At 36.9% G+C, this 26,239-nt stretch overlaps 1 protein-coding gene across 13 annotated transcripts in view; it reads left to right on the top strand.

The window, feature by feature from the left end:
• Window positions 1–26,239, top strand: part of TENM2 (teneurin transmembrane protein 2) — a 1,269,291-nt gene that overhangs the window by 756,898 nt on the left and 486,154 nt on the right. For all 13 annotated transcript variants that reach the window (XM_032447373.1, XM_015875932.2, XM_015875931.2 and 10 more), the window contains one exon: window positions 11,553–11,671. The gene's annotated coding sequence lies outside the window, so the exon portion shown is untranslated. The remainder of the gene's footprint in view (window positions 1–11,552; window positions 11,672–26,239) is intronic.

The raw sequence follows: 26,239 nt of genomic DNA, 5'->3' as shown, positions 1-26,239 counted from the left end.
CAGTATTATGTGCCTGATCTTCCTTGTTGGTTCTGAGCTCAGGATTTTGCTTGTCGCAGCTGCCAAGCATCTTCCTGAAATTAGAACTGCAGAGCCAGCATCCCACTAGTGGGCAGAGAACAGACAGCAGCACTCAGAGTGACTTGCACAGAGAGCGGAGCCGGTGAGATGAGAAAAAAGAGAAAGGTGGCCAGCAGGTTGAAGGGGCAGCAGCAAAGTGCTTATTTAGCAAGCCAAGGGGACATGTTATTTAGTAACTGTGTGTTATCTACAAATCTGGGAAAACGGGCAGGAATAGTAATGATTATGTATTCTAACAGGTCATGAAAAGGCAGCTGAAAGTGCTGAGACAATACCTGCTTTAAATCTGTGATTTTTATATTAACTTTGTCGTTCAGATTGCTGGAGCAGGTAGTGTGTTTGTCTGCTTGCCACTTGTCTAAAGCAGCATGGTCTTCAATAACAGCATACCACTCTTAAATTTCTAGCTGTTGTAAAATGTGTTTGAGCATTATAGCAGTTTAAAACAGAACTGCAAGATATATTTTCTGTTCTGCTTAGAGGAAGCAGAACTTGCATTTGTCCCACTTGAATATAGAACAATATGGTACACAGTAGGTACTTATGAAGGTGGTTTAGAGAGTGCCACCTATAGCTAGAGAAATAGAAATAAAAATATTTTTACGTGTCTGTCTAAATGGAGCAGAAAAGTAAATGGTACCTGTTCATCTATCAATCATTTCAAGGCCATTTTTGCTATGTAGATGTGAGTTTGACCTTGTTTTTATGGCTGATTCTGTAGTTCTAGTTAACTATTTATTAGGCTTTAGTAGGAAAAAACAAAGATAGATTTTATCATGCTGTAATGTTAGAGATGCTATAATAGTCATCTGTTCATCAAGATTTGGAACTGGTGGCACATGACTGAATATGACTGGTTATATTTTGGATAAATATACTGCCTGTTGCGTTTTGTTTTTTCTTCATTTTTTTTTCTCTCTTTTTAATTGAAGACATTGCATTTCATGCAGTGGAGCCAAGGCTATAGTGATATGGATTCATCTTAATGCTTACTATCCTTCATCAATTCTTCCACTTGACAAGTATGAAAACTGATTTTTTTTTTTTCACTTGCCCTTTGGATAGTCATATTTGTTTTATTATAGGAGCCTAACTAATGCTAATGGTAAAAAAAAAAAAAAAAAAAAAAAAAAAAAAAAAAAAAGTGAAAGATTTATAGGGGCAACCTCTGACCAGTTTCAAGTTTTAATTATGTTTCTTAGCATTATCAATCCATCTTTCTGCCCCTGACAGTTGTTCAGCTGTACTGGAGAAACAAACTACCCTGGGGAGAAAAAATGTACATTTTGGACTTGTAACTTTAAGGGAAAGAGTAACTGTCTTCTCCTTGTTGCTTTCCCCAAGAAGGTTCTAGATAGCAAGTTGAGAGTGGGAAAGGATGGAGCAGCATAGAAGTACCTTGCCCTTCCTCGGGTTTGGGTAGGTATCTCTGGGGAGTTTGTTGTTACATTACGTAAGTAATGCTCTTTAGCTGGAACTCTTTTCCTCACCCAAAGACAAGTGGATCTCCAGCTACTGCTGCTGAGATTCTGGGTAAACAGATGGCTGCAAGGCTTAAGAGAATCAAAGAAAGCAATGCCCCATTCTGTAGGCATCTGTAGATTCAGAGAAGATTCAGGAGAAATAAAGGATGATCTATGTATCTCTTGACCAGAGAAATGATGAGAGAAAAACCGAGTTCATTGTCCTAGTTAAGTTCAGGGCTGAAATCTAATTTAGCTAAATTGAAAGTCTTTATTTATTGATCTGTTTTTTTTTCTTTTTTTTCTTTTCTTTTTTTTTTTTTTTTCCCCCTCCCTGCTTCAGATGATTTGCAACTTCCCTCTCCAGTTGCATCTTAGATCCACATTTCAGAGGTCGCTGTTTTATTCTTTATCCTTCTCTCCAGTGATCCAGAACACTTGATTCTCTAAAAAAGATTTTAACTTCTTTTATTTTTTTTCCTGTAAATTTCTGTTTAGTGACTCTGTCTGTTGTTCAGAATGCTGCAGCAACCAGAAACAGCACAAAGCCTTTAGCAGCGACACTGTGTAATATGGAAAAGGGGAAGGCTGTAGCTGCTTATTGATTTACTTCACTTCACCAATTGATTTTCTATGATCTCTCTTCTTGAATCTTCATTCTGAACCTCTTGAGCAGTCTCTGTACATAATGTTCCTCCACCTTTATTTTGTGTTTGTAGATACTTACTCTCCTGGTGTTCCTTAGCACTGCTCCACCTATTTTGGTGTTTTCATATTCATTGATCTGCCTGTCACCTAGCCACAGAATAGTGCCAACAACATTTCAATTCCTAGTGGAAAGTTTTGGTCTCCATTACAATTTTTCTTCATTCAGATCCTGTTGACATAAATTCTGCCTATTTATCACTTTCTGTTCCCAAATGTGCATCTTCAAATCTGTATGTAGTTGTATTAGGAGCTCCTCATGGCAGGGATCCAAGTGTTGTAAAATACCTTGTGATAAATACTGAAAAAATGATAAATTAAAGATGAAAGGTATATTACCTGTGCTAATGGACAACATCATTTTTTAATGGAAACTTTAATGTCTACCAGAAGCAGACACAAAATATAATGAAAGAAAAATAATTTTCAGCAATTAAATTATGCATCTTTGTGGTGTGTATCCCTTCTTCTAATGAAGATTCATTTTCTAAAAAAACTGAGACATATAAAATGTGTGAGGAAAGGCGTCTTGAATCATGTCCTTATGGTTAACAGTGGAGCCAGCAGATGGCAATTCAGCTTGAAGATGAGATGGTGCTGAAGGCTGTGGTCTTAAGCACCTTTGGATTGGATATCTTTGTTCAAACAATGAGAATTATTATTGTTATAATTATTTTACAAATACTAATGAAAATCATGTAGTCAAATATTCTTTGCAGTGCGGTGTTCTGCTGCCATCGTCGCCTATGAAATATGTATCTGTGGTCAAATACCACTGTACTGTGGAAAAATTTAGGAGTTGGAGAGAAAAAGTGTTCTTGACATGTTTTAAGGTATGAATTTATTGAAAGAAATTCAGTTACGTTTATTGTACAGTCATATGCTTATGTGTTATGACCTTGCATCAGCTAAAATTGAACATAATCTGCTTAAAGTTGTCCATTTAAAACCTTCCCCCCAAAGAGGATATTTCTTATTTCTTTTCAGTTGTGATTTGATTTATTCTTCTAATTAAAAAGCAACTGAAGTTGGAGAACACTGCGACCTATGGTTTGTTTGTTTGTTTGTTTGTTTTGTGAATGATGGTATAAATGCCTTAACTCTAAATTGTTTTCTGTTTCCCCTCTCAATGCAATGCTGATATTATCTCGTAATACCACCAGGTGATTTTATCTGCTATTAACGTGTTTAACAGCAGATGTCAAATTTTATTAGGATAGGAATGGTCCCATACTCTTCCATTTGCCCTGGCATAAATCAGAAGTCATTGCCTTGAAATGAAAAGATTGATTCTTGTGTAAGAACTTACTAGTGTAAATTAGGAAAGTCAAGCCTGATATGTGGTGATGTACCAAATTATATTACAGGATATTTAAATTCTGTCTCCTGCTGTGAACAGCAGGGTACCATTTTTATCCTTCCTGTTGAATGCAAAATCACTTTTCCATTTATAAATTGAGACTGAACAGAGCGCTCTCAGTATTGGCTGTTCCTTTGCTACTCCACACATGGAATGTATTAAGACACCTGTTCATCCTTGTAAGGCAAACAACAAACAGACCCAAATACTTCCCTGTAAACAAATTGTTCTGTGATTAGTGGAACTAATGAAGCTTTACCACGTGCAAATTTCTGCCCTTCATCCCTGATCCCCTCAGTGGTAGGTTTGCCTGTTTTTCTCTGCTAATATTCTCTATGATCTTCCCCTCATCGTGTTTACCCTGTAGGTTCAGTTTCCATTTCCCTCTGTCTCTTAGTCCTTCTTGCCATTCCTTGGATTCTTCTTGCCCTGGTAACCTCCAGCAGCACTTCTGCCAGTCCCTGGGTGACAAAGGTGCATGCTTGCAATCAGCAATTAGCTTCTTCTTTTACCTATGGGCAGATTCTTCTCAGAGCTCAGGGGGATTACGTATTTTTAAGATGACTACCCTATTAAATTTAGCAGAAATGGATCAGTAGATATGAGAAGTTTCTGTATTCTCCCCTTCTTGCTCCAGTGGCGGGTCTTACTCAGGCCAGTTTTGGCTAAGCTGCTGCTCTTCTTTCTCCTGACTTTACAAGTAGTGAGATGAAGTAGAAAATATTTGGGAAACTTAAAACCAGGGAGCATTTGTTAGCCGCAGCTACATACCATGCATATTCTTGCGTTACAGATGGTTGGCCACTGTGTTTATATAGCTTTGTGCTTTGTAGATGATATCATTTGACGTCAGCAGTGTAAGTTGTAGATAACTGAACACACAGCTGCAGCTCATAGTATTTCTCTGTAAACCAAATATTTTTCAAAAGCTCATTTGAAATTCAGCATCCTGAAATCTGTTTACAAATTATGCTTTTCAGGTTCTTACTGGCTTAAAGTTGACCTGTCCGCTTATGTACAGACATCTAAGGTCACTGTTTTCATCATAAAGGGGAAGCTGTTGGATTTCTTGCCTATTACTGTTTAAAGTTAGTGAAGCAAGGAGCAATCAGTGTCCTTTTAAGCTCTACTTTTATCAGTGACTATTTATAGAATCACTGTCTTAGCTTTTAATACTTGAAAATCCTATCTAAGTGTATTTATGCTCACTTAGGGTGCTATCCCGTGTTCAGTATCCAAATGCCTTTTCTTTTAGTTGAGGCCATTAAGCTCTTCTGTTCCATTGAGTCTTTTCTGCTTTTTGAAAAATGAAAGCATGCAGAATATATATATATATATATATATATATATATATATATATATAATCAATATGTATGTAATGAAAATATCTGCAAGTTTTAAAATTGTTGAGTTTGCTCAATGCAGGGCACTTGCTATGTTGTTAAGGTGGTGTTCTGCTTGGTCTCACAGCACCAAATCTCCTGGTGAATATAAAGGCTATGCATTACTTACCCAAAGGTGTATTAAAAACAAATAATTAACTTAAAAAAAAAAAAAAAGTAATTTTATCTCAGTAAATTCATGGGGGGAAAAAATGGAGTTGTTTGAATCTTAATAATTAATAAAAAAATACATTAAGCAGGAAATTGATGTAAGTGAATGAACCACTGTCAGCTAATCCTAGGTTGGCAAAGAGTGTGTGTGTTTCTCTTTGGAATTAATGAACAAATGAAGTCACTGCCATTAATGAGTGTCATAAGCATTTTACAAGCACACATGTTTTGCTGCTGTGTTGTATCCATGTCTCAGCTTAAGCCCTAAGCTCAGGAGTTGAGTGGTTGATAGGTATTGTTGAAGGGGATGACTTGAAGAAATAAACTGAAACAGAGCCTACATAAAATAAATCTGTCCTTAAATAACAACTCATAAAATTAACCTGTAAATATTACCCCTACCTAAAAGGCAATTGGTAACTCTGGGTATTTGGTACTTTGAAATTATTGTGGAAGCAACACTCAACATACATGCTGCACTCTTATTTTAGTTTCTTTATGAAACTGTGAAGGCTTTTGCCTTGTCCCCTTCCAGAGTTGAGAGATTATAGAACTAGGAAAAAGAAATGAATTATTAAAATATTTAATCATTTAGAAATATGGTATTTTAATTTCTTTATGTATTTATGTACATCATTCTGTAGAGGTAATTAGGAAAAAAATGACCCCATAAAAAGATTTATGAATTTCTCTAAACTGCTTAATGAGGCCTAATATAAATCTGAATTTCAAATCACGTTAGGGTTGTATGCCCTAATTCTTGATGACAGTTCTGGCTTGCCACTCAGTTGGCCTTTTATTTTGTGTCACAGATTAACCAACCATGTGGTTTTATGTCACTGTTTTATTAGAGCAGTGCTATACTTAGAAATTGGAGATACAATTTTTAAATTAAATTATTTATTTATCTTTATATAAAATAATGTTCTTAGGAAATAAAAGTCACATTAAGGAAAAAAGAGCGTGAAATGAAAATTCAGAGTGTTTTTAGTGTGTGTGTTTTGTTTTTTAAGAATTGATACATATAAATAGGAGAACATTCCATTCTAATTATCCATACTTAATAATGATACAAAGAGAAGAGTGGTAAACGCACATCAGCAGCTAAAGATCAGCATTGTGGTTTTCTTCTGCTCTTGAGCAGCCATTGCTGTTGGTGGGTGAGTAATGTTGTATACAGTAGAAAATGCATTTATAGGGTCTTGAAGATGGTTCTTGAAATTGTGTGGTGTTTGTGTCACCTTATAAAAGAGTACGACTGTGTTTTGTAATTGAATCAATAGGGTCTAATAAAATCAGGAAGGGACAAAAAGCTCCTGTGAACTGTCTGTGTTTACCATGGAATGTGCTGTTTGCTGAAGGGGCAGAGCACATCTTGATGCCCTGTAAGTCATACCATTTTCGAGTCGAAGTAAATAACGTAACAGATAGTTTGATGCACATATCCTGGGACTGGACTAACAGTCTAGGAAGAATGAAAATATATCCTCTTGTCTTTGTTTGCAAATGCAAAAACCTTTACCACAAATGCTCATGGACATCAAACTCCTTTGTTAAGGGCACAGGGATGAAGGACAATGATGGCAGTGATGCTTGCTTTGAAACAGTTCCTAGGTTCCTAGTTCTACTTGTTCTTCCCTGGCTCTTATGCTGAGAAAGGCAGGAAGATCAGAATAACAGACCCTTCAACTTCTTCTGTGGTCTTCCTTTCCTCTGAGGAGTATGAATCAGTGTGAGGAGAGATAAATGTAATTGGCAATGTTGCTGGGTGACAGGAAGGTGCTGCCCTGTGTCTTGGGGAGGGAAACACGCCTCACCACCCAGCAGGTGAGGCAAAGGTGCTAATGGCTGTGTCTCTTCTGAACTAAGTATACAGGGGATTTGACCAGAAACACACATCGTACGGGCTGTTCTAGAATTACTTTATTCATCTCTTTGTAATAGACCATATACCAGTTGTGTGGTAAATAGTCCCGTCTTTGTTTTCATGCTTGCAAGCGCAGCTCCTGATTCAGAGGCTGCAGTTGTTACCTGCTTGGCTGTTTGTATCATTTCCTTGACTCCCTGAACTCAGTGAGCATTGCATCTGTGGCCTTTCCTGAGTGCGTTTGGACTTTTCAGTAATTTCTCAGGTTTGCCTTTTAGTCTTTATAGTGGTGTGATTTTCTGTGATGCTGGTTAATGTTGTGCTGAATTGAGCCATTTCAAAGGAAAAAACAACAACAAAATATCAAGAGGTTTTGGTTTGTTTTTTTTATTCACACTGACACAAGACGTTACTGAGACCCAGTGCATCAGTACCTGATGCAAACACAGCTCTCCCTGGTGGTTTCTTACACTTGCACGTTCCTGTAAAAAGAATTTTACTTATATCCATAGCTATATTTATACATAAATATACACATATATAAATTCATTTCCTTTGGTCTTTGTGTGGTAATTTCTTTAGATTTTTTGGCTGTTTTACTTTCAGGTTCTTCCTCTTATAATGTTCGAATTGTCTTGTGATACCTTGGAACAGAACAGAATCTTAGAGATTAGTAATCCAGAGGGCTGTAAACTAGATGTAGACCATGGATAATACGCCAAGCAGTGGCAGTGAATTTATTTTATTTTTTTCCATCTGGCATAATTTTATTACTGTCAGTTCTCCTGATCCAAATGCCAGAATGGGCTTCTTCCTGTAGCGATGGCACTACAGCTGCTGCCTGCTAAGCACCAACATTTAGTGTCACTCCCTTGAAGCGTTTTCAGTTTCTTTGTGGGATTATGGCCTTCTTGGTGTTGTGGGCAGCCGTAGTGCTTTGCTTCAGCTTCTGCAGTCTACCTCCATGCTCTTCTAGAAATGTGTTTCAGCGGACACATTGTGAAGGCTGGTATGTATTTCATTTTTATTGCTTTTTCTTTATACTTGGAGTACGGTTGCTGTGTCTCTGAAGATGTGAGCAGAGCTGCTTCTCTGGTGTATTATGTTTTGTATTCTGCTGTGATTCAGATGTGGTTTTCATTCAGTGCCTCTTGTGAGTAGTGAACTATTAGATTTTTGCCATGATCTTTTATGTAACTGGATTCCCATTTTCTGTGCTGGATTCCCATTCTTACTGACTTTGGTCAGTATTTCTCCTTAAGATTTAAACAGCTGTCTACTGTTTGGTAGAAAGATGGAATATAATTGTTTTGAATAGAAGTCTGTTCAGATGTCAATTAGCAAGTGGTACAAAACTTATGTACTCAAGAAATCCATAATTTGTTTTTATTATTTTTGTTTTGCAGTTCTAATATACTGCAACACTTGTTTATAATGTCGCATCTCTTAGAAGCTTATTTATATATTTATTCATTGGCAAAAAAGTCAGTTAATCTTCATTTGCTAATTTACCATGGTCTCTTGTATCTTTGGCTGGCTACTAGGAAGAATAAATTGTATTTTTTCTTTTAAGTTGGGTGTAAAACTTGCAGTCCTGGTTCTGTAATATGTGTTGGTATCAGGGGTTTTTTGCTGCTGGGGTGAAGTGAGTGAAGTAAAGGATTCAGGAATGGGTGACCTTAAGTGCAGGTGGCCTTGCTCCGCAGTCCAAGGGATTGGTCATTGAAGGCTGGTCAGAGCATTCCTGTGCTGTGCACTCCCCCACGGCACCATTTGAAGGAATATGTGTTTCTGTGACCATGCACAGAGATTAAAGTACTGGTAAAATCTGCAACCGTGTGGAAGAGACAAAAGAAAGGAGGAGAGTGCTTTGATCTAGAGCTTGGTTGGGTTCAGTACTTCTGCAAAGTAGGCCAGTGCCTGTCCAGGCTGTGTCTCCACAGGCAGGAGCACAAATACTGCAGTAAACAGGCTGTGGTGCACACAGTAAATACTCACTTGTTCCTTAGTTACTGAGTACTTTAATTTATAAAAATGTTTATGATTCTCAGCTACGGTTGAAGGCACCTAGAGCTGTTCTGTAGCATACAAAGTGCTGCATAATACTAAATGCTATGAAAATTGAGCATGCAGTGTTAGCAGACAGTGTCTTCAATCTTTCTGTGCCACGTGCCACCCTGTTATGGAACAGTTGGTGCCCAGGTGCTGTGTGGATGGAGCCAGAAGTGGAAGGCAGGGAACAGCTGGAGTGGGCCTGCAGTGTCCGGAGGAGCAAAGTGCTTGGAGTGCTTGGTGATGCTCAGCAGATGGGAATTTGTGCTCAGTGCTCTGGTGACTGACATAAATACAGTGCTACAGCATGAAGTCTATAATGACCAGGATCAAATACACCTCGTGCAGAATTTGCAATTGCCTTTTTTGTTCTTGCAGCCACGGTCTTCCCCTTCTATCATCATTGCATGCTTAATCTAAAACCTGTATCTTAGAAATACAACTCATTAATTAAATCAGAAACAAGAGCAAGAAGAATGGCAGTGTGAAGTGTGGCAAATACTCTGATTGCTTATATGTGCTGTGTGGGAACTGCCGAGTCATGGCCTGAGCCACTGATTGAGCACGTGGGAAAAGGACCAGATCATCCCTGGGAGCATAGGTGGAGGCAATTCAGCTGTGTGGTCTGAAGGGCTGCACTGTGCTGGTCTTTCCGTTATCACACCTTTGTTGTAACACCTTTCCCATTGTATTGATCTGTCCAATTGCTACAGGTGCCATCTCAGTAGCACTGCTGGGTCTGGGTTATTCTGTAAGGATCAGTTCCTCTTAATAAGGTTTGAAAGCCAGTGTAGGTGTGGTCTTTCATGAAGATTAGAAGATGATAGCACACATCTGGTTGACAATTTCTGTGTAAAGCTGATGAAAGGAGGTTTTAGCGCTCGTAAGTTAGTTTTTTTGTGTGTGAATTATCAGCGTTTGCATCTGGTGTAATCTGGTGCTGTTCTTAGGAATGTTTCCTTTCCAAAGTCTTCAGGCACTGAAATACAAATACTCAAACAAGGAAGCTATAGATGAATTAGCAATTATAAGTAAATAATCAAAGTAGCAAAGAATTACCAGAGCAGTAGGTTTGTAACAGCAACATAATTTGCATTGAGGCGTAGGTGCACAGGACTGCACAAAGAGAAGTAAACGTACTAGAGAAAATAAGGAGATTATGGATGTAGCAACTGCCTTCCAATCCCTAATTAGTAAGGTTATCTATATTTCAGCTTTTGCATTTGCAAATTAAAAGCACTGTTTGTTTCACATTGATTCATATTCTTAGGTTGTTTTATGCCATGATTCTGGTCTTAAAGATTTTGCGTGATACTGATGTATAAAGCATATTGAATTCTTTGTCTTATTTAAATAATTGATGGTTTATGGAAAGCTGTTGGTCTGAAGTACGGTTATGCCTATTCATTTCCAGGGAGATAGACCTCAGCAGTTAAGTAGTGCTGGTATGTCAAGCTTCTTTTTTAAGCAAAACCAAGCACCATTAACTTAAATTCAGTGAAAGCAGTAGATAAGCTAGTAGTGTTAAAAACTCTCTGTGTTAAAAGAAAATTTCATGCATACCAGTCAGAAGAAATAGCTTGTGTTTATGTGTTTTCTATGTATTTGTGTAATATTTGGCTTTAGTGCTGATGTTTTGTTTGTCTGTTTCCACCTCCAGCCAGTGCGGATTTCATTATTTTTTTCAGTGTGTAGGTATCAGCTTTTTGAACTGACTACTCTGCATGACCAGTCGCTTCTCCATTGAAGTAGTTCTTATTTTGGATCTTGCTGCTTCAATTTGTAATGAAGTATAGAACCTGATATTCCATGTAATCTTACTGGTAGCTGTGATTCTAACTGGATAATTTCTTAGACACACTGGGAAGCTCTGGACATTCTGGTTAATTTCTCCTTTCAAAAACAAACAAACAAAAACAAACAAACAAACAAACTTTGAGGATATTGAAGGTTCTGAAGAAAATGTGGGAAACAACAGGCAGGGTAAGGTATTGCAGACTGAAAAAGAAAAGCATAAATTGCCAGGAGAATTAACAAGTGGACTGTAGAGTTGTGACATCCAAGATTACTCTAAATTAAACTTTTCCCAGTGAGGACATCTGGAGAGAAAAATGTATTGATCTACATTTGGAGGGGTTGCTACCAGGATTATTGTGCTTTTTCTTTCTTTGGTAGAGAGGGTGTGGTCAGTTCACATCTGTTAGACTTAGCAGTGTGTAAGTGAAATGGCTAAGGAAGCTCTTTGTGTGGGTGCCTGCCTAGATTTGAGACAGGGAGGAGGGAGACTCAAAAGGGGAAGATGCTTCTAAAAGATGAATTTTCACATTCTGACTTGGCTGGATATTGATGCTCTGTTTGACATTTAAAAAGCTATGAGAGTACCAAAATACTTCTGGAGTCTTTGCTTATGTCTAGTGTCAAACAATTTGTTTTTCTGGAAATTGTTACTTTTTTTCTTCTTTCCCTGACAGATTCTTCTTGCTTTTCATTGTCAAGTGGATTAAGAAGTCTCTTACCTGGTGAGCTGTAGACATCACCCAGTACGACTGCAAAACAGCAGAACACAGAGCATTGCTGATCTCCCCTTTCAGTGAGTAGTCATAACTTCAATTTTGTATGTTGTTTTGTGCTGAGATGTGTTCATATTATTGACCAAAGTGCTTCCATCTATGCTTGAAAAATACCTTTCTAGATCTCTGCAGGAAAGTGTTTTTGTAGAGGAAGCAATTTGTCCCAGCACTTTGCTTTACAGAATCTACTTTGGTCTTTTCCAGCCCAGCTGAATTGCTTTAGAATGTTTCAGAAAGAGAAATGCATCCTTTTGCTGCCTACTTAGGTTTTCATTTGATGGACTTGTATATCCTGACAAATTCAGGATCACATGAGTATACTAGGAATTCCTTGTTCTCAGCATTAACATAATTTTTCTTCATTTGAGTGGGCATTTTGTTCAGATTCTAAGCACAACAATTTTATCTTTATGAAATACTACATAACATAAAGTTTTAAGTCTGCATATCCTATTAAAAATGTTGTGAAAGGAAAATATAAAGAGAAGGGCCTTTCAAATTCTTCTGCCGTGGTGTCTGCAACTATAGGACACAATACTCACTAGACACCCTGTAATTTAATTACACTGTACATATGCTCTGGGAATTCATGTAATTACATACAGTAACAAACTATCCCAGTGTATCCTGCAGAGAAAGAAGGCTATTTTGCCTAGGGCAGCCTCAAGAGAAAAAGAAATACCTTCAGTTTATTCCCCTAAAAAACGTAAAGTTGCCTTTCAAGTAAATAAATAATTTTTGAGTCTTTACTCTCTCTTAATTTTTTGTTACACACTGAACAATTCTTAAGCCATTTAATTAAGTGCCCGTATTATTAAAGGAACTGCTTGTAAGTTGAGAGTCATGTAAAACAAACCTGTTAGTTGGAGTTTAATAACAACAGTTTTAAATTCTGCTGTATTTCTTTCAGAGCACAAAAGAAAATATATTTTATGATATGTCAAGCACAAAATTGGTCCTCTTTTAGGCTCTGCTTTTGACTTGTGGGGTGAACCAGTGCTGTCCCTTTTTCATTTGCCTCATTAAATTTGTGTTTCTCCTGGATTTGCTGGTTTGCCAAAGAATCACCAGTAACTTCTCAATTACCTGCTTTTGTGTTGTTTGTCCAGCTTCCCCAGCTCTGCCTCTTTTTGCCTTTTCATTCTTTGAATAAATGACAAAGACTTGATGTCAGTTCACAAACAAATCTCGGCACTCATTTCCCTCAGATGTGTCCTCTAGTATCTCCTGTGTTATGTAGGGACCATTACCATGATATAAGTGTAAAATGTTTGCTAAGTCTGTGGAGGATTTTTGTATGGTTGTGGGTTTTTTTGTTTGTTACTTGTATTTATTTTATTCAGCGAAGACTACTGTCATTCCACTGTGGTAGATTAAAACCTTTAGAAAGTAACTCATGTGACAATAAATAAATAAATAAATAAAATTAAACTTTTTGATCAAAACCATACTGGATTTCTTCTCAGAAGGGTGCTCAGTTTGTTAGCTTGATGCATTCTAACTATAAATTCCATTCTGTGGGAGTGGGAGGAAAACATCTCTACCACTGCCATCTTCAGTTCATTTCTCAGTCCAGTGTCTGGAGGGCCGTGGGCTCTTAGGGCTGTCTTTACTGACATTTTGTGTGTGGGTTAAAAACTTCCTGTAAACATACAGTGGTATGAAGAACCAGAAGTATTTGAGAAAATTACCTCAGTAGCCCTTTTTTTATTGTCAAACGTACCTGCCTCTCTTTACCATGTTCAGTTTCCAGTGATTTTTAAGGGGAAGGAAGGTACAAAAAAGAAAATTATATGAACAGTCTGTGCATCTTCAAAGGGATGGCATCCATCACTAGCAGCAGTGCTCTTTGTTGAGCCTGGAGGCCAGTCTCATTTGCATGGTTTCTGTCAAACTCCAGGGGTGCTTCTTCCAATGGCATGTACCATTGTATGTTGGAACAGAAATGGCCACTCATTAACAGGTACCTTCTGTGAGAGCTGGTGCTCATCTCTAGTGTGCTTGGGTTACTTCCTTGTATAATGGTTTAATTTTCAGACTCATGGGGAAAAAGGGGAGAAACACATGATCCAGGCCAAAACCAGCACAAAGCACAGCCCGGGGCGGCCACCAGCTCCACTTAGTTGTAGGAATTTCAGTAGTGAAATTTTTCAGATGGCTTTGCATGAGATCTTCGATGGTATTTCTGGTAATACAGGCTGAGTTACTAAGATGTGTGCACTCCCGGTTTGCACTTAATCTTCAGTTAGGTATTTTATAAGATTGTATAAAAGCACTTCTTTATGTCTTCTAAAGATACGAGATCATTTTGTTGAAATAGTGGATAATAGGTCTGGGGGAGAAAAAGCTTATAGTCTCTTAATATTTAGTTTTATAAACAAGGTGTACACTTACCATTCCTTTAAGAAATTATTTCCTTTCAACTGATTTTTTTTTTTTTTTTATACTTGTATTTTTTAGTAGCTCTGTCTTTTAGTTCCTGAGCAGCAAGCTCACAATTGCAACTTGATAAATGAAATATTTGCACTTAGAAATGGAACCACAAAACCAGTCTTTTTCCTGTGGAACTCTTCTGGCAGCAGAGAGAAAACCCCATCCTCTGCAAGCATAAAAATTAAAGTACTAACTACCCTAAATTATAAACTAATGAGTAAATTAGTTTTGTTACAGCAGCCTGGTCTAGTATTAAATGTGGAGGTTGGTGGCCCTATCTATAGCAGGGGGGTTGGAGCTTGCTTATCCTTAAGGTCCCATCCAACTCAAGCCATTCTATGATTGCTCTCCCATTTCTAATCCCCCAATCCCTAGATTAAGGTTTGTATTTCTAGTAAGAAGCAGTGCACTGGGAGAATGTTATTATTTTGTTTGGTTAATTTGTTTTAATTTTTATTTAAATAAGTAAAATGGACTTTCCTTTAATTAGCAGCAGTAGTTCAGCATGGTGGAAGAACAAGGTTATATACTCAATTAAAATGTAGTACGAATTATGATTACAGAAACAGAGTTAAGGCGTTACTCAAGTTTTAAGCCACTGTCAGTTATTTCTTTTAGCAAAACATATTTTGGGGGAAAAAAAGATACTGTTTTCTTCCATTTCTGTTCTTGGTATGAAGTTTAAGTGAGATGCTACTGGGGCTTAGCCTGTTTAGTTTTAGGTGGAGCTTTGAACGTATCAGGAGACAAGCCCACGCATTGGCCTTAGCACTGCATAAATACTTGTTAAGAGAGAGTTTTAGTTAGCAGCATTTAGTAAGGCACAGTATTTAATCTGAGAAAATAAGTTCTACCATTTCTCAAGATGTATTGGTAGATGAGAAACACTGTCTTAATTTGGGTAAGGTCAGTTCTGTCAAATAATTGGAAGATGAAAATAAATTAAGCAAAACAGTAGGTCTAGAATGTGTTGGGCCTTTTTATTATAATAATAATTATCATTGTTATTATTATTTTAAAGATAAATGGAAGATAAGTACCTTATCTGAAAATATTCTAGTGGACTGTAAGTAGGAGTATGTAGACTGAAAAGGTTGTAATAGAAAGACGTAATTGTATAAAATTCCAGGTTATCAGTACATGTCAAATAAGAATGTATCAGGAAAAATAACTACGTGTTTGAAATAGTAGATTTTGATTGACTACTATGTAACATACAGATAGCAGCATTGTTAAGTAGCTGTTGATAGTATTCAGTATTTTATAAGGATTCTTTTTGGAGTTAAGTACAGGTTTTAATAGTAATATCTGCATTATGTACCATGAAGGTTTATAATTTGTAGATTTATTTTTATGTACTTGAATGGGATGGGATGTGAGCTGTTGTATGAAAAGGACTGTATGAAAAACCTGTGAGTTCTGACCTTTGATTTAGATAAGGATAGGTTTTCCTTTATGCCCTAATTCAGAAGATTCATTTTTTTTGTTTCAACTGTAATATAAGATTGTATGTGAAATTCCAGGGTGTAGAAATGCTGCAGATACTCAGGATAATCTAGAATGCAAGCTTGAGAAAAACATTAGAATAACTGTCTGACTGCTTCTTAAATGGAAGTTCAAATGGGCAGATCTTAACTAGAAACTCAGAAATGACTTTCTGTGGCTTTCCTAGGAGAGCCCAAAAAGAAATTGTGTCTCATCAGTGGTGATTTTTAATGAAGTTTCTCTATGCAACAACCTAAGAACATCTGGTGGGAAACAGGGTACGAAGAGCTGGCTGGAGTGTTCTTGTTCTTTTTTTACAGTTTTGTCTCCTCTCTGCCAGGGCAATATTTTTGGTACAGAGATTGTGTGTTTTTGTGAAACTGATTGTAAGTCTTAGAGGAAACTGTGATTTCAGAAGAGATGTTGTAATTTTTGGAGGGCTGTAGCCCTCCATGTGTGGTGATGAATCCTGAATGGAGCTGCTTGAGAGACTGCTTGTGAAATGGGAAAGGTTGCATGCAGTCAGCATCTTCTTCTGGAATGAAACCTCCATTGCTAATTTTGTCTTGAGTTTGAGGTGGTGTGGCTGCGTAGGTGTATGATAAATGTGATTTTGGTGGAACAGAGCACACATATGAGGAATGAGTGAATAAAGCTGCATTTCATTGCATTCATTCCAGTCTAGATCTGTGTCTTTGCCTTCATGAACAGTTTATTTTTGTGGATTTAATACATATATATATGCATATATTATCTGTGTAATCTTGTGTTTATGTACGTATAGATACATAGATGTGTATACAAATAGGTAAGATTTTCTTGTCAGGAGAAGTTTCCTTCCACAGTTAGCGTTCCCTTGAGCTGTTTGTGTTTATAGAAGTAGGTAGCAGGTCTAAACTGGTTCATTAGGCTTTGAATGTCTGCTATAAAACACGCTCCAGTTCTGAATCTGTCTGGAATGAAATTACAGGCTTAATTTTTGTAGGTAAGCTCTATCTGCTTGGAAAGGAGCTCCAAAAACCAGATTTTCTAGGAAGAAAATGCATAGAGCTAAATGCCATCACAGTGAGAAATCAAAGTGTTCAGTGCTTACAGACATTTTGGTATCAGGAAGAGCTACCACCATCAGTACTCCATCTGACAGCTATATATATTTGCCACTGGAGCTAGGACATGAATCAGTTACAATAAGCCTGAAAACAGGCTCAGATGTCAGCCTGGAGATGGCTGCTATTGACTGCAGGAAAGGAGATATTAGAGTGAGCAAGATACCTTTCAAGAATAAATCAGTTTTGAGTAATAGAGAGTCCTCCAAGGGTGCTAATAATGCAGTAGAAAAACATGTCAGTAGGGCATTGGAGAATGACAAGATTATGCTGCACTGTAGCTGTGCTGCAGTTCCAATAGGTGTATGGGGAAAGATGATACATTGCACAAATAATTTTTGCTCCACAGTTCTTTTCTTTTACATTTTATGTTGCATGCAGGGAAAGTTGTTGTTTGTTGGTTGTCCTTAAGCAATTATTTATTCTGTTTCACTGTGCCTTGTACTGGTCTGTCATTGACATAAATATGTCTCATAATGTTAGTACATTTACAATGACTTGAAGTAGCAAACACCATGACTACTACTGTCTTACTTGCTCAACTGTAAAAAAGCACAAAATAGACCTAACCTTCAAACTATGAATCAGAATAATTTAAGATTGTATTTTTTGGTATAGTTAACTCAATAGAACAGGCTTCATATTTTAGGAGCATCTGTTTTGATGACAGATGATGCCTGTTGTGCCTTATCTTGTTCTACTTGCTCCAAAGTTCACTTTGGAGGTGGAGCACAGTGATCAAACGTGAGTTTTGTATACGGCCTAAAGAGGGTATCTTCAAAGTCAGGATGAGTTTATAGTGTTGTTTTCTTGATGTGTGACGTTAACTTCTAAAATGCAAGATTTATTTCTATTTCAGACAAAGGTTTCTGTTTTCTTAAAATGTATACATTTATTCATTAGTTTTAAAGATTAGGAAATTAGTAAAATGCTCTTTGACATGCAATTACAAAAGCAATCGTTTCCTCCATCATTGCTTAACCTTTTACTCAAGCATGCTTTGTGTTGAGTTTAATGTGTAAGGTACAAACAGCTTTACTTCATACTGACCCAACTTTTTATACCCTCTGGCAGTCAGCTCCGTGCTTGTACAACATGACATCACCGATAATGATGTGAACACATTAAAACAATTCATGTTATATTAGAGAGGTTTTTTTTAAGATTTCACCTTTATCTGTATGGCAACTGTAATGTGGTTCATGGCATGGACAGTTGAAGTTTCCCTAACTTTAGCAGGAGTCTAGTTTATTATGCAAATATCCACTACTGACAATGAGCATCTGCAGCTACTCAAGACATGGATGTAGTAGTGTCTGTGTGTAGGCATCTTCATTTGTTATGCTATGTTATCCCAGAATAAATATGCACAATATATTCCAGTTGAACAATCACAATGCAAAAAAAAACCCAAAAAGCAGCAGTGATGTTTTGTTATGTGATAGCTGACTGCGCTGCTGGATATAGAGCAAGTATAATCCAAATGGAACAAATGTTCCTTTTAAAAATATTTTAAATATTTGCTTTATCTCATTTTTTTTATTCAATCTCCTTAGCAACAGAAACATCTGTTTCTTTTCTCTTAGTCATTACATTCAAAGAAAGTAGCTGCTTCAAATATAATGGAAGCAATTTCTGTGAATTGGGTAGCTATTAATTGTTGCCAGGATGTTTTATTATGATAATAAGACATGCAACAATTGGCTTTTTTTTTAATTGAAATATAGCTATCTTTTTAACCTGTGCTGGTTAGGTGAGTTATAATCCATCTGCTTTTAGGCTGCATTTACTGCACGATCTTTTTATGCAACAAAGACAAGAATGAACATGACTGTTTCTAGTTTCTCTAGGAGTTATCTGGTATCAGTGTGTGGATTGTGCTTTTGCATCTAGTGTTTTATTAATTTACAGCTTCAAACGAGAGTTTGCCTTGAAGACAGAGGGCTAAATATGCATGGACATAGAAATAAGTATTTTTGTGTCTGTCAAACAGGAATATGAAATTGATGTAACAAATTAATGTAGATATGAACTTTCTGATGCTCTTTCTCAAATTACTTTATCTTTTTCTGGAGATTTTGATATCAATTTCAAGCTGTTATTTTGTTTCCAAAAGGCTTTCTGATCCATAATTTCCATGTGTAGTGTCAAGCTGAATTCCTAAATCATTCACAATCAGCACGTGTATGGGAGAGAGTTACAAAGGACTGAGATAGATGAATTCTGTATAAGCAGCCTTACTCTGCAAAGTTGTTCTGCAGCAGTGGGAGGGATGGACCTTTGCTACTACCGTAATCCTGAGTGACTGATATTTATAACTAATTGCACATGGATAGTCCTGTGCACATGCTTGTAGATCAGTGCAAAATGTGTAACTGAGCTCTTGATTGTGTAACCAATTTTTTACTCAGGTTAGTAATGGTACTGGGGAAGAAAAAGAATTTGCTCAGATGGGCAAAATCGGGAAGGCTTAAACTCAATGGGAGCTGAACTAGAAAAGAATAATGAGAGTAACAAGGAAGAGTCCTATTTGTGTGTAAACTAAGTGCAGAAGGACTTTCTAGATACTCATGCATCTGTTGTGGAATGGGGGGAAAGCCTAGTAACTGGCAATGTGAAGGAAAATGGAATACCTGTTGCCCATTTTGCCTTGCTTTTCACAAGTGAGGTCTGTTTCCTGGCCTGTTTGCGCACACTTATGATTTGAGAAGGAGAAATGCTGCCATTAACCAGACTGGTAACAGTCTTTCATACGTGATGGCCAGCCTCATTTCAGTCCTTGGAGGAATTGTGGTTGTATCACTTGCAAACATCAGTAACACTGTGATTTTACTGAAGTGCTGTTGGTGTTTCCCGAAGTTACTTACCTTGTGTAGGCTAAAGAGTGGCTATGTCAGTCCTTCATATGTTTTGTTTCTTTTTTCAGGGCAGTTGTATATGGAAGGCACACGGTGTATTTCTTTTACCCTTCTGCACAGTATCTGTCTTGTGTGGTTGGTTGGTATTATTTGTTTTGTTAGAGTAGTGCAGTGTTCCCGCCTACTGCTTGTTTAAACTCTACAGTCAGACTTTACAACAAGAAAAGGAAAACAAAGCCTTTCACTTGAATTTTACTCCAAGGATCAGGAAAAATTCAAATTAGAGAAGGAAAAAATAAAGTTTGCTGTTCTGCTGCCACCTTTAATCATTTTGTACTTTTCTTGATTTTTATTTTTTTTTTTTTTCTCTCCTGTCTCTCTCCAACCCTGACAATAATAACACAATTCTACCTCCTGACGTATGTGGGTGGCAAAAATGGTTTTGAGAAGCTTTACCAAAGAACCATCTGCAGCTTGTAAGAGGGCCAGGAACGCTATGAACTTCTCTCTGCAGAAGAACTGAGGAGATGAGTTGAGCAGTGAGCAGTATTCTATGACTGTAATCATTTATACTGGCCAGCAGGTCAGATGGGCAGGGTGCCCAAATGCCTGGGAATTTTGAATGGCAGGTCATGTTCTGTCTGTTCTTTAGGCTCCTAAAGCAGTAGTGGGATGCATTTGAGTTAGATGCTTAAAGCAGTGTGCAGTACAAACATTAAAGCATTCTTGATTATGCAGTAAACACACATTCATTGTATCTATAATATGGTGAAGATGGAGCTGGTTATCAGATATCTTCAGGAATGAGATGGCCGTAAAGACAGGACTTTCTGGGAAGAGTTTTGAGCATCGTGGTGTGTTCATCCTTTCGTAACTTCTGTGGATGAAAAAGAGAAAAGATGTCTGAGGAAGGACCTCAGACCTGTGTCAGTTGTGGTCAGGGACAGCATTACAAGAAGGCAGAAATCCTCATTACAGGGAGGAAGTGCTGAGTTTATTCCAGGTGAAACAAATATTAATCCTTTAAAAGATGAGTAGCTAAATAATTGAAATCTTTCTACCAATATTACAATCTATAAACAGTATTAGAATAGTTATGTGAAATCTGTGGTTGTGAATTTAATGGAAAATTGCCCACAGTTAATGTAGGTTACATTCTCTGTTCAACTTGTGTTGCTGTAGTATGAGGCCTGCTATTGGAGGGAGGAGATCATGTGAGATGAGAAGAAAAACTTGAGTTGCTTTATGTTTCCTCAACCACTTCAAATACAAAAGGGTGTTTTTTTTTGGTTTGTATCCTTAGGCTTTACCCTTCATGGAAAGGTTATGTTTCCTTTGACATAAACTGTCTGAATGTTTCCTGGGCTTTAAAAATAGTAGTTTATGTATTGGTGCTGTATGTAGTTCTCACAGAGCATTTCAGAGTTAATCACAGCTTTTCTTTCACATTCTCTGCTTATTTAGGTTTCAAACAAGCTATTTGCTACTGCCCATGGGTTCACGGTTCACCTTACTTGTTTAGGATAGTATTTATTGAAAGAGTTATTCATTTCCTTCTTAAAATTCAAGCAGAATTAAAGAGTAACACTGGTTAAAAGCTAAGACAGCAAGCCAGGTTGCTTGTTGAAGTTAATCTATTTGGTAACAGTGGTTCTGCATATGTCTAATGTGTCTAATTTGCTTACCTTATATTTATAAGTCCATATGCATGGAAGCATATGTGAATGGGTGAATGGGTGCCTTTTCACTCTTCTTGGTCCACAAGCTATTTTTAAAGACAGACTTATAATAAATATTTCTAAGATAATCCAAGTATTAATCACAGTCAATTATTTTACTGCTAATATGGATAAGAGAATTGTTCCTGTTTCAAGTTTAATTCTGATTTAATTTGAAATTACTAAGTTGGCAAGAGAGGGTAAAATTATACATGTCAAGTTAATACATTTAAGGTAGATGTGAGAATATTGGTGTTAAAATAGTTACTGGACAGAGTGCTTAGAATCTGCCTGTCTTGGTGTTCTGCTTTTGAACTGCTGTCACTACTGCATGAAAAAGGTGTGAATATCCTTCATTTAATCAATTGTCATGTAAGATAGTTTCTTCTGGTTTTATTTGTTGGGGTTTATGGGGTGACTGGTTTTTTTTTGGTTTTTTTTTGTTTTTTTTTTGTTTATATTTGTGTGCATTTTTAAAAATTGGTCATTAAAAATCTAAGAACAATCTGAATTACCTTTTTGTTGTTGCTATGTTGCTTTTTTTTTTTTTTTTTTTAATGAAAAAAATGTGATGCTGTACTTCTGTAACATAAGGAAAAGTTTCTGAAAGAAACCAATGAGTGTACCTGCCTTCAAAGAAAGGTACGATGCTTCGTTTGGCAGTTACCATTCTAGGATCTCAGATTTATTTTGAGGGTCAGTTTTCAGTAAAACTACTTCATATGTTAGAATTAGAGAACTCAAGCTCACTTAAATATTGATTTTGTTCCTACTCCACTGATTATTAATTATTGTGACAGATCACAAACATGCACGTCAATACTAAGACTCATTTTTAATATATATTCTAGGTATAATCTTAAAAAAAATTGTACTATTTTAAACAAATTTATAATTCAAGTACCTACAAAGCCTACTACTGTGAAAATTCATTGTGTTCTCCACAGAAGTTTAGAATCTGCGGAAAAATACTTTTCATCCACCAAAGGAAATAGGGTATTTGACAACATGCATTTGTCTACAAAATGGAAAGCAATATCTGATGAAATACGCTTTGTCAATAAAATAAATTGCCAAACAAAATGTGATCCTTCCTCAAAATGCATTTAGCCTACACAGTGAAATAAGCTACTTCCACAAAGTGCATTTTGTTGCTTGAATTATTTTGATTTGCTGTCGATCAGAATCTTTAGATAAAGCGTTGCTTTGTCAGACACTGCATATCACTCTTATTTTATTATATATAGATAAAATACATTTAATTTAAGGTAGACATTTGATAGGATACCTTAAGCTGATATTGGCTTAGCAGACATGATAAACTGCAGGCAATGCAGTGTTTGTTGTATGAGAGGGGCACTTCTCTTCCTAACTGTGCTCATAACGCAATGGCTCCGTAAATTGTACCTCAGCTTCTGTTGCCTGTCACAGGTGTTTTCAGTTTCTCTCTGGTGAGCAGTCCCAGTGAATTACACATTGCATTAAAACAATGCACATAACTGTCTGCTTGACAAAAATACTATTATTTGATCAGATTTCTCCTGCTTTGTCAATTGTTTCGTAGCATTGCTTATATCCATAAGTGAACTTTTTGCCTTCGTCCTTTCTCTGACTTTATGGAGTCATGCTAGTTTCTTAACTGAGTAACAATTTGTAGGAAATGCAAAGGGTGAGAATCTGATATGAAGAATACCTGTTCATTTTCTAATTACAATCCTGGCATTTAATACTATTAGAAGACAGTCTTTTATCTTTTCTTTTTTTTTTCAATTAAACAACTCCTTAGTGATCTTTAAACTTAAAGAATATCTTCACTGTGTACATATAAAGGTGTAGGCATTGGGGAAGATGTATTTCTTCTTCAGAAAAATTGCAAACAAGTTAAATCTCTGCAGAGAAATGCAAGGGCCCCACTGAGCTTTTGAGCACTGCTGTATGCTGAAGTTTGCACTACAGGGTCTATATATAGTTCAGTTTTGCAACAACTTTCAGAGAAAAGTTAAAATACATGTGGTGGCTCCAAATTTTATTTCATGACAAGAGAAGTAACGCCATGACAAGGCTATCTTTGTGTCCATTCAGATTGAAAGTTGACATTATTTGAATGGTGTTCCTACCTGAATTAAATGATTGAGGCCGCCTTAATCTTAATGATGTTATTTCTTTTTCCTTTCGCTGTTTGCAGCTTTGTTTCTTAGATGACATGGTTATAAAAATTATAAAGTAAACATTAGCTGGAGACATTGGAAAGACTGTCAGGGAACTTGCTTGGCAAGAAGCAGGCTAGTCTGTACATGATAGATAGGACCCATTTTTCTCTGAACGTCTTCATTGCCATTTGAGAGAGGAGTCCAAATAACTAAGAATAACTTGGGAAAATGTCAGAGATGTTAAATTTTTTGTCTGTTTTCATGTAAATTGAGATTGCTCCTTCATTTCTCTTGTGATTTAATGCAGTAAATCTTTATAGAAGCTGTCTGAAGATTAATAGTTTCTTCTACAACAGCTATGTACTACATTTTTCAATTACATTTTTGAATTATTTAACATTTCATAATTTATAAATTTTATGTAGCACAACTAACAAAATTTAAATAAAAGTCACCTTTTTGAAGGTGTGGCTATGGAACATCAGCTGGTTCCTTTTGTATCAGCTTATTGCCTCAGGTTTTGCAGAATTGAAATGTAGAAGCAGCCTGCTTTTCATGATTCCTCATCATTGTCTCACTGGTTCATTTGTATTGCTGCTTTTGATGAAGAGAATTCTTTAGACATAGGTTTAATACTGCACATGTCTTAAAATTACCCTCATGCAACCTTGATGCTTTATTTTCCCATTTATTTTGCCATGGATCTGAATGCAGATTATTCATATAGTGTTTCAAACTCCATGAAATGAAAGGTAGTTTTGGAAGTCAGTCATGGGTATTCTTTCTAGCTCATTTATGTTTAAAGGCAGCAGAAAAAGGCAAGGAGATGCTTAAGAACTGAAAAATCAGGCATGAGAAGTGAATGTGTTAGAGCTGTACACAGGCAGAACTCAGAGCCTACAGTGTGCACAGAGAAACTACTGAAAGAGTGAAGGCCATCTGCAGTTATGGATGAGATGGTACTAGAAAAAAATTGTTAACTAATTACTAATATGCGAACTATACTTCTACTACCTAGAATGCTTTTCTAGTTGCAGGTGGGAAGTGAAGTGCACCTAATTAAAGTCTTTTTAAGTTACTGGAAAGAATTCTGACTATGCACTAGGAATAAGTAAAACTGGATGTGAAACAGCTATACTGGAATTTATTAATTGGCTAACATATTCTCTGTTGCATAAGATGGCTTCTGAGGCTCATTGCTCAAGTTTGCAAAACTATGTAGACATAAAAACCCAGCTATTAGTCTTTGCCCTTAGAAAGTTCATATGAAAGAATGTGCAAACTAGATTCACTCTTGCTCATTAGGCCACTAGAACTATGTGTGCATATTGTGGTTATGCTTCATTGTATTCTGTTCTTTGTATAATTTATGTTCAGCTCTGGAAAAAAGAGTTGAAGAATGCTGCTTCCGGAGTGGCTGTGCTTCCCACTTAATATATTTTACAGTTAAAGTAGTTTGATTCACATTGTTCTGTATTAGTTTTAAAGATTGAGATGCTGAGAGAGATTAAGTTTGGAAAGTTGTTCCTGGGACCTTTTTTACCTGCTGCTGGTGGTAACGGCGGTAATAGGGATGCCTTTAAATCAGCTCATTCAGAATAAAGTTTGAACTTGTTTGCAGTGTCCACTGAGTTTGATTAGAAATCTGAAGAATAATTCATTTCCTTCTTTTCTCCCAGCTGAACAAACCCTGTTTCAACATTTTCTTCGTAAGAGAAGTTCTCTAAATCATCTTCATGTCCCCTTTCTCAACCTGCTGCAACATCTGTGTTTTTCTTTTGCTAGGACTCCATTCCAATCTGGACTCCAGATTGGGCAGAGCAGGGGGAGACAATGCCCTCTATTGCCCTGCTGTCCACTGCTCTTTTGATGCAGCCCAGGGTACCACTGGCCTTCTAGGTTGCAAGTGCACGCTGCTGTCTCATGTTGAATTTTCATTTGCCAACATCCCCAAGTTCTCCTCAGGGCTACTCTCACTCCATTCTCCTCCCAGCCCATATTTATGCCTGGGATTGTTCCAATCCAGCATCAGGACCTCACACTCAGCCTTGATGAAGTTTTTGAGGATCTCAGGGCCCCCCACTTAAGCCTGTGCAGACCCTTCTGGATGGCACTCTGCGGTGTCTTGACTGCACCACACAGCTTGGTGTTGTCAGCAAACTTGCTAAGTCTGTGCTCTGTCCCGCTGCCGATGTTGACATCAAAGATGTTAAACAGCGCTGATCCCTGAGGAATGCAGAAGAGATGACAGGGAGCTCTCGAATTCTTATACTTCAAAGAACCCGTAGAAGGCAGGAAAAACTGGTTTTGAAATGCATCATTTCATTGACAGTGTCCCTCAGTCAGTGCACCTTCTAAAGCACTGAGGTCAATCAAGCATGAAAAGGCATGTGCGTCAATCTGTTTGAGTAATAATTAGCACAGGGTTTCATCATCAGCTGTTTTGAAATAATATTGTTTCTTTTAATAGTTTACACTTCTTATTACTAGATATTTTTTAATAGAAAATGTATCTCAAAATGGTTGAATTGTCATGAAAAGTCAATATAAATGCTTTGACTGTGTGTGGAGCTGATAATGCTTGGTGAGGGTGTTATGTGGCTGTAGATAAACTCAGTCTCTGAGGTAGTTTCTTGTACACTGTGCTATGTTTGCATTTAAAAGAAGAAATAAACTATTGGTTTCTTTCCCAATCTGCTTAGATTAAGAGTTAGAAGTATTTGAGCTTATTAAAAATAATAATAATAATAATTGGAAGCCAAAGATGAATGATGTTTTAATCCCAGTATTCAGAGTATATAGGAGATGCTGAAATTTTCTCTGGGTTGTGTTATGTGA

The sequence above is a fragment of the Coturnix japonica genome, chromosome 13 (genome assembly GCF_001577835.2).
Source record: "Coturnix japonica isolate 7356 chromosome 13, Coturnix japonica 2.1, whole genome shotgun sequence".
NCBI classification, from domain to species: Eukaryota; Metazoa; Chordata; class Aves; order Galliformes; family Phasianidae; genus Coturnix; species Coturnix japonica.
This window is presented reverse-complemented; position numbering and strand designations above follow the sequence as displayed.